This window comes from Budorcas taxicolor, chromosome 24, assembly GCF_023091745.1.
Source record: "Budorcas taxicolor isolate Tak-1 chromosome 24, Takin1.1, whole genome shotgun sequence".
Lineage (NCBI taxonomy): Eukaryota > Metazoa > Chordata > Mammalia > Artiodactyla > Bovidae > Budorcas > Budorcas taxicolor.
In genome coordinates, this window is record NC_068933.1 from 36,876,125 (window position 1) to 36,885,837 (window position 9,713).

General features: G+C 47.2%; 1 non-coding gene across 1 annotated transcript; it reads left to right on the plus strand.

The window, feature by feature from the left end:
- The first annotated feature begins 1,563 nt into the window (after positions 1-1,563).
- On the plus strand, positions 1,564-1,635 carry TRNAC-ACA (transfer RNA cysteine (anticodon ACA)). Its single transcript has one exon. It is a non-coding gene; the product is annotated as a tRNA-Cys (tRNA).
- The last annotated feature ends 8,078 nt before the right edge of the window (positions 1,636-9,713 follow it).

The window sequence follows — 9,713 nt, forward strand, 5'->3', positions numbered from 1 at the left end:
TCTTTACCAACTGAGCCAAAAGGGGAACCCAACCACTACATGAAGGGTCAAATATTTGTATAATCCGAATTGTCTTCTTAAATAATTTTTTTTTAGCAGAAAAACAATGAGAAATCCACCTCCCCCCTGCCCAAGCCAGGGGTGTCCCCTCTGGTGTTACAGCCAGCCTCCAGAGGACACAGAGGTTCTAGGACTGCTGGGCCTTTGGGTCCTCGTGGTCTGGCTGCTCTCACGCTCCTCCTCGTCTCAGTGGTTTCATGTGGTTAGTTCCCTGTCATTGAGTGTTTTCTCTGGGTCCTTGCGGTACCTGAACTTGGAAGAGGATGCTGGTCAATGGTCTGTTGTCCATAAGCCGCATGGGCCGCCTTCCAGACCCACCGAAGCAGAAGGCCCAGGGAAAGCATCCCAGAATGACTGGGAAGCGCTGGCGTGGGTGATAACTTTACAGATGGTTTCTTCCCTCTGCTTAAACCCTCTTTCTGAACAAACGCCTGGACTGGGAGAGTGGACCCGTCCAGCACTGGGGCTGGGCTGACTCCCTGCGGTGGGGACATCAACTAGGCCCCGAATGGGTTCTCTGGAACAGTTGGGCCAACAGCCCACTGTCTTCGAGTGCTTAGTTATGAGTTCAGGCAGGCTCTGTTTCTTTTGCTATTTTATTTTTTAAAATTTAAGGAACAAATGACATCTAAAGTGCACACCCTTCGGAAAGGGGCCTGTTGGCACTAACCTGCAGTCTGAGCACAGTCCAGCAGGGGGCGTTGGTGCCCACTGCACCGCGCTCCGCTGAGTCCCCGCTGGTCCGGGCTCTGCTCCGCGGACCTGAGGGAGCACAAAGGCCCCCAGCAGCCCTTGGCTTTCATCCTTTGAGCTCAGAGAAGAATTCGACACTAATTTTAAAACAGTGATTTTCAAATCGCTACGCATAATGAGAAACGTTACTACTGCGAGGATGTCACACACGTGCTGAACCAGAAAAAGGGTCTGGTTTTATAGTAAGTTTAGTAAAACCTATTAGGGTCCTGGTTTTAGTAAAGGTTTAAACCAAATTAGAATTAACTTAAGTTTACCATGTTAACTTTAATATGTTAATTTAAAGTTTATTTATAAGTTGTAAGTAAATTAGGAATTTAGAGTGGAAAAATTAGGAAATTCTTAAATTTAAGAATTAAAAAATGAGCAAATTAGGGGGAAAAAAAAGGAATTCTCTTTAGAGTGAAACTGTAGCCATCAATGGAGGTTATGTTGGAGGGCAGTGAGATTTTTCAGGCACTGAGCTTTCAACCCTGTGACTCCTATGAGCGCTAACTCCCATCACCAGTCCTTCTCACTGCTGGTGGCCGAGCATCTGAAACTCCAATGACTGTGACCAAATGTCAGAGACAGGCTGCAGGAATGTCTGAGGACACAGGAAGGGCCCAGAGAAGAGGGCGGGGACCTCCTTGATGGACAGCCAGGGAGGGAGGGTGTGGATGGGTCTTCAGAAGGCCGGCTGTGTGTCCTCTCCACAGCCGTTCCTCTATGAGCTGGTATGGTCTCGTTCATAGCAGCCTACATGATTCTTCCCTGGTGGCTCAGATGGTAAAGCATCTGCCTACAATGCGGAAGACCCAGGTTCGATCCCTGGGTTGGGAAGATCCCCTGGAGAAGGAAATGGCAACCCACTCCAGTATTCTTTCCTGGAGAATCCCGTGGACAGAGGAGCCTGGTAAGCTACAGTCCATGGAGTCACAAAGAGTCACAAAGTCAAAGAGTCAGACATGACTGGGTGACTTCACTTTCTTTCTTTCTTTCTTTCTTTCTTTACAGGATTCTGGCCCAGTTCTACCCGTGTGACCCAGGATAATGACTCCTGCTCCCTGGGCCTCAGTGTCTGGCCTGTAAAATGGTGTTGGCATGGAGGACTTAACTGTCGAGTGCAAACATTTCATAGCAGAAAGGCAGGCTCCTCAGACTTAATTTTTGGATCTAAACTCCTTCCTCTTGGACTCTGGATCTCCTGACTCTCCCCGTCCCCCTGCCCCTGCCCCCACAACCCAGATGAACATATGTAACTTTCTTAAAATGCATTTCCCTAAACAAAGACAGTGTCCCAGACAGTCTGGACACCATTCTCACAGGGACCTACCGACTCAGTACTGTGTAACTGTACTGTCATTCTTTGCAAGGAAGGCAATTCATTAACTGAACGCCTCAATAGAATTTAGTTTTTTGAACTCTGTAAGATATTTTGTAGAATAGACTCTTGAATAAGAAAGAAGTGTAACAGAGAACAAGCCTGAAATGTACATGATAGCCCACTCTCAAGACTCTGATGTAAAGAGATAACAGTTTTATGCACATAGGGATAAAAAGTTGTGGAACAGATATCAAAGTTTCCTGTTTTCAAAGTTGATATCAAAACATGCCCCTTTATAATGGTGTCAAGTAGCAGTTCAACTGAAGGATGAAGTTGTATACAAAGTAGATAACAACTCTGTGTGTGTGTGTGAGCATGCAGGAGCAGGTACACTAGCGAGAAATAGACCAACAGCTTAATGGTGATTAGATGAGGAAGATGGATTGTGAATCTTACTTTCAATGTACTGTTAGGATTGTACTACTTTTACAATTTAAAAAATACTAATCATAACTCTTTGTTTTCCTTTGTGGCTGCACTGGATGCTCGCTGCTGGAAGGACTTTCTCTAGTTCCTGCGAGCAGGGGCTAGTCTTCATCGTGGGGCGCGGGCTCCTCACTGCGGCGGCTTCTGTTCTGGAGCCCAGGCTCTAGGTGCACAGACTTCGTAGTTGCAGCACGTGGGCTCAGTAGTTGTGGCACATGGATTTCATTGTTTGAGGCGTTGTTGGAGAGGCATGATGGTCTTCCAGGACCAGAGCTGGAGTCCATGTCCCCGGCATTGGCAGGCAGATTCTTATCCACTACACCACCAGGGAAGCCCACTGATCATACCTTTTTAGACCTTCAAGTGAAAGCCCACCTGTTTCCCATCACCTTCTGCTCTGTTGTGTGGCTCTCACAACATCACTCCTGGAAGCGATCTGGCCAGCGTTCCCCAGTCACTGGAAGGAGCAGACTCAGTCCTCACAGGGAAGCATGTTTGGTCAGTGATGGATGAGCAGCGGTTTTCCTTGGCTCCCAGGATGCAAATGTGTCCCCTTGATGATGGAGACCTGATTATTCTGCTCTGTGGACCCAGCCCCGCATCCCAGGCCCAGTCGATGTTTACTGTTGGTTATAGAACAGGTGGGGCTTCCCTGACAGCTCAGCTGGTAAAGAATCCAGCTGCAATGCAGGAGACCCAGCTTCGATCCCTGGGTCAAGAAGATCCCCTGGAGAAGGGATGGGCTACTCACTCCAGTACTTTAGCCTCGTGGAGAATTCCACGGACAGAGGAGCCTGGCGGGCTACAGTCCATGGGGCGGCACAAAGTTCCAACGTAGCTGAGGAGTGTGATTGAGTAGGAGGGCTGTCTGCTGGGACAGACCCCCAAGAAACAGCTGGTTAAAGGGGTGTGTGTGCCTGCATGCACATGTTTTTTGAGCTTTCCTGGTGGCTCACTCAGTAAAGAATCCACCTCCCGGTCCAGGACACATGGGTTCCGTCGGTGGGTCGGGAAGATCCCCTGCAGAAGGAAATGGCAACCCACTCCAATATTCTTGCCTGGAGACTTCCATGGACAGAGGAGCCTGGTGGGCTACAGTCCATGCGATCATAGGAGTCGGACACGACTTAGCAAAGAACAGGTGAGGGAAAGAGCACACACTGGCTCAGCGCAGGATGATTTTTTGAGACATGAATGGATACAAATTTGTGTTCTCTGTAGTTTTCTTTCCCCTCATTTCCCAAGAAAGGAGCCAGGGCTCCATACGTTTACAGAGACAGAAAGCAGAGGCCATTAAAGACAACCTCTCTTCCTGCTTGACGTCAGCTTTCACCACAAGTGTAAACTCACTGAAGGGCTTATTTGATGTTTTTAGAGCAGGATGGAGATGAGGTGAGTGTCTTCTGAAGGGAGATGGGCCAGAAATCCCCAGAGACTGGCCGGCCCCTCCAGCAGCAGGGACCAGCAACTAGGGGACCCCGTCACCCGGACTTCCTGGCTAGGAAAGGGCAACAGAGCTGCCTCTTCCACCGGGACCACATGGCTGCCCGCCGACCCTCCGCTGCAGTCAAGATGGACCAGAGGCGACAGCCTGCTTGTGACTGGGGGCCGCAAACGCCTTCCCAGTGCTTTTGCTGCCCTGAGCCAGGGGGCCGGAGCTCCTGAAATGACAGAGATGGTATTTCCTGCCTGCTCAGTAGAATGGCAAGCTCCATTTTCTTTGATTTATTGAAAATGAAGAAAAGCGACACTTCCTGCACCCCTGGGTTAGTGGCTAATTGATTGCTGAGACCGTTGTAAACTCACAGACTGTTGTAAACCGCCTGGAACACGGTTCACATGGATGGGAGATCAGTGTCTAATTGTTTCCTTCCTCTTCGTTCTAAACTGCTCACGTGCGGTGGGCTCTGGACTCCGTGCTGGTACCCTGCTGAGCATCACCAGGTGTTTGGAAGTCATGTTGCTCTCAGAGGAGCCTTAATGATGTAGAGGGAAATTTTCAACTGGATTAAATCAGTGTGGCCCCGGGTGGGTTGGCAGTGCCCGGAGGGTGCTACTCCAGCACTGGGGCCCCATCGGGGGACTCTGCTCCCACCAGGCCCTCTTCTCCTTCCAGCCCTCACTTATTCTTGCCCGATCAGTAGATTTGCATTCCTTGAGGACCCGCTGCATGTGGACAGCGCTGAGCTAGGTGAGAATCAGACCAACTGTGAACAAGATGAATCCAAAGAGGAGGTGGTGATTTCAGCCTCCAAGTCCTGGGAGCGATATAGAAAAAGACAATACTCCAACTGTCCTTTCTCTTGTGGATTATCTACGGGCCCTGGGGGCTCCAGGGAACCGCAGAGGATGCTCTGATCCTGAAGCACGCCAGAACCCCTAGACAAGGGCAATGAAGGACATAGTCATTCATTTTAAAAACTGAGATGTGGAACCTCCCTGGTGGTTCAGGAGTTAAGAATCTGCCTTGCAATGCAGGGGACACAGGTTTGATCCCTGGTCTGGGAAGATCCCACATGCTTCGAGGCAACTACGTCCATGAGCCACAGCGACGGAGCCTGCTCACCCTAGAGCCTGTGCTCTGCAACGAGAGAAGCCCCGCAGTGAGAAGTCGCGCAACACGACTCGGAGTAGCCCCGGCTCATGCAGCTAGAGAAAGCCCGGGAGCAGCGGTGAGGATCCAGTGCGGCCAGATATCAATAAATAAATAGAATTAAAATTCAAACACTGAGGGGCAATTGCCATATAACACTGTGTTAGTTTCAGGGTCACCACATAAAGATTGGGTATTTGTATACCTCATGAAATGACCACCACCATGTCTAGTGAACACCCATAAGTACAAGCGGTTACAAAAAGGTTTTTTTTTTCTCGTGATGAGAGCTTTGAAGATCTACTCTCTTAGAAACTTTCAAATATGCAGTACAGTATTATTAACTATGGCCTTCCCCGGTGGCTCAGCAGTAAAGAATTCAGCTGTGATGCAGGAGAGGCAGGTTCGATCCCTGGGTCAGGAGGATCCCCTGGGGGAAGGCACAGCAACCCACTCCAGCAATTCTTGGCTGGGAAATCCCGTGGACAGAGGAGCCTGGCGGGCTGCAGTCCATGGGGTCACAAAGAGTCAGACATGGCTGAGTGACTGAGCACAGCAGCATTATTAACTATCGTCTCCATGTACAAACATCCCCAGGCTTTGTTTCATAACTGGGATCTGTAGCTTTTGACTCATATTCACTGTTCTTAAACTGCAAGTCCAAAACGAAAGACGATGGAGAACGTGTAGGAGAAACTTGCAGTGGCTTTCGTGTTGCGTGTCTTCATTCACGGTTTCTCCCTTTTACACAGCTCTCCAAGCATGAGCAAAACAGCACAGAGCACTCAGAGCTGTCGGCTTCACCCTTCACCCCCTCTCCATTGCCCTGTGTCTCCTAGCGGGAGAGTGAATTAATAAGTCAGGAGTTAGGACCCAGAGATAGTTCTCAGACTTACGCGATCTGACAGCTGACTGGGAATCAATGAGGTGTGCTTTCTGAGACCTCGGGCTGATACCAGCCAGCTTGAGTCTGGTTTCCCCTATCCAGGTGTCCTCATCCTCTGGGTTCCACTCTGGACTTTGAAGCTCTGCGTTTTCTCTTCAAAACCCCTCTTTCTGATGGAAATATCCTGTTGTTAAAGAGGAGGAAGGCATTATCTCTCTCCAGCTGACATCATAATGCTTGCAGACTTTATCCTGGTGTTCAGCGTCCTTGGTGTCACCCACTCAGGTAAGCTCAAGTTGAAGCAAATGAAAACTTGATCGTTGCTGCTGCTGATAATGTCAGGATTAAAAAATGTGATGTGTAGGTATTTTTTGGTTACTCTTTAAGATAACCTTTAAAAATGTAGCTCCAATGAGTAATTCCATGAAGTCTGTATATTGCTAAAGAAATCATATGAATTCCATAATGTTTATACTTTTGCCATTGACTGCGTTATTCCTTTGGAATCACTATGAGCTTGGTAGGAAGATATGAAAGCAGGGGAAATGTTATCAAGTGTACTGAATGGTACTCAGAGAATTGTTAAAATATTTGGCATAGGGATTGATTATGTCAACATTTTAGTATCGTATTTATTAACAATCACTATAGCTGTGCATAGATGCTTATTGTCCAAGATATCGTGCAGATATAGAAGTACATTCATACATTTGTGCGTGGAAGTATATTTAGTATGTTTTTACATCACAGTTAAGCAGATGTCCGTGAAGCTGTGCGAGTTTTCTGTGACTATCATCCGCCAGAAAATAAAGGCATTTTTAATAAAGAATGAGGACAAATAAAGGAGACAGAGGGCATGAAAGAAAAGTGGGAGAAAGTAACTGGGAAGCTTAGGGAACAGTGGTCACCGTCATCTGCCAGCTTTCTGGGTGTGGGAATCATTTCACTTTTCCTGGGACTTAAGAGCAGAAAGCTCTTCCCCTGACACCAGATTCCATACAGAGCCAGGAGACAGATGGAGAGAAAACAGTGTAGTTCCTGTAGCAATTTGTAGTTATTTGTCACTAGGGTTTTGGCCACATATGAGTATTGTCATTTTCAGATGGAGAACCAGAGGCACTGAGATTGACTTGCCCAAGTCCTGAAATAACTCTTGGATTTAAAATCCTGTGACTCACACACACACCTGAACATTATTATATCTTCAAAAACGTAGCCTGTGCTCACACCTGGGGCTCAAAAACACACAGAGTCATTTCTAAGTGCAGAGAGCACTGAATCCAGTTTGAAATATCACTAAACTTGATTTCTTCAAAGTCTTTTTTTATTGAAGTATAGTTGATTTACAGTGCTGGGTCAGTCTCTGCTGTACAGCAAAGGGACTCGGTTATACAAATATATACGTTTTTTAAAGTGGGTTTTTCCCGTTATTTTTAATCCCAAGAGACTGGATATAGTTCCCTGTGCAGTTCAGTAGGACCTCGTTGTCTGTCCATTCTAAATAGTTTGCAGCTACTGATCCTAAACTTGCAGTGCCCCTTGCCAATCATAAAAATAATAATAAACTTCTGTGTGTTTCAGCATGCAATTAATCATAAACATAATCAGCTTCTATGCAATTCATGTCTGGTGTTTCTCTGCCTTAGTTACTAGAGCATCCGATTTCCCATGCAGGAATTGATTCCCAGCACTCTTTCCGCAGGGAAGCCATCTCCCGGGTCAACAGGGCTGGTTAGCATAAACCCTCAGGCTCACCCTCAGCAGGCTCACCCATGCCTGCTCCTCTGCACACAGTGACAACTGCGTAAGACGGTTGGAATCGGACGAGAGCCTGGCCCCCGGCTTTCCTACGTGTGCTGCGGGAGTCTGGAAATGTGTGCCTAGCTGTATGCACCTGTCACGGATCCGTAACAAGTCCATGTCGTCGCCTGTGGTCACTCTGCAGTTTGTGAGCGTTTCTAGATCCGCTGGAGAGTCTCTTTCTATTTCTAGATCTGTGCCACCTTTCCTTAAGTTCTACTTCTCTGCTCATCGTAAAGAAAACAGTTTCCCTTTCTCACACAAAGCTACCTTTTTCAAATGGCAAGGCACAAGCCCTCATTTCTGTTTTCCTGCTCTTGGTGGAAGGATTGCTGTCTATGGCCACACTTTTGTCAACTCCAGAAATAGGGACAGAATCTTATTCCCCTTCCCATCACTCTTAACTCAAGATGACATGTGTTATTCATTAAAAAAATATTTACTGAAGGTCTACCGTATCCTAGGAATTGTTCCAGGGTGGGGGATGCATGGAGGAATGAATGGTTGTTCTGAGAAGCTCTCATGCTAGCAAAAAGCCATCAAATATTTATTATTTGAGTCCCTCCTGAGGGCTAGCTATACATGTTGGCAGAAGAGGCTATTTGTGGGAATAATTTTTTTTTTTGGATGAGGTAGTAATAATGAATGAAAGGCAAAACCAAAATACACCAAAAGGTGTCAAACAAAGTATATACCTCTCTCAACAATACTTGCTGAGATCTGAAATTCTTCAGTTATCTGTTTTCTCTCCTAGCTGAGAATAAACAGGGGTGGCATTTTCAGTAAAATCATAAATAATCATGGGAAGTTTCACCTATTAAGTTTGAAGTAGGGTTCATTTATATTATATGTTACAGGTGTACAATATGGTGACTCTCAACTTTTTAATTATTTTATTTGTTTGCTTATTTTTGGCCATGCTGGATCTTCATTGCTGGGCTCTTCTCTAGTTGCGGCGAGCAGGGTCTCCTCCTCGGTATGGTGCTCGGGCTTCTCACTGAGGTGGCTTCTCTTGTTGGGGTTCCCAGGCTCTAGAGCACAGGCTCAGTAGTTGTGGGCTTAGAGGCATGTGGGATCTTCCTGGATCAGGGCTTGAACCCACCTGTCCTACCTTGGCAGGTGGAGTCTTCACCACTGAGCCCCCAGTTCAGTTCAGTTCAGTCGCTCAGTCATGTCCGACTTTTTGCGACCCCATGAATTGCAGCACGCCAGGCCTCCCTGTCCATCACCAACTCCGGGAGTTTACTCAAACTTACGTCCATCGAGTCGGTGATGCCATCCAGCCATCTCATCCTCTGTCGTCCTCTTCTCCTCCTGCCCCCAACCCCTCCCAGCATCAGGGTGAGCCCCCAGGGAAGCCCTGATTCACAATTTTTAAAGGTGATACTCCCTTTACATTGTTGTTCAGTTGCAAAGTCATGTCTGACTCTTTGCAACCCTGTGGACTGTAGCCCTGTCCATGGGATTCTCTAGGCAAGAATACTGGAGTGTGTTGCCATTTCCTTCTCCAGGGGATCTTCCCAATCCAGGGATAAAAATCTACATCTGCTGCATAGGTGGGTGGATTCTTTACCACTAAGCCACCAGGAAAGCCACACTTCCTCCATAGTTACTCTAAAGTATTCACTCTATTCTCTGTGCTGTACACATGTCCTCGCAGCTTACTTTATACCTAATGGCTTGTTCATCTTCATCCCCTGCCTCATATTACCCTCCCCTGTCCGCACTGGTAACCACTGGTTTGTTCTTTTTACCTGAGAGTCTGCTTCTTTTCAGTTATATTCACTACTTTGTCGTCTTTTTATCATCTATTGAGTTTTATCGGTTAT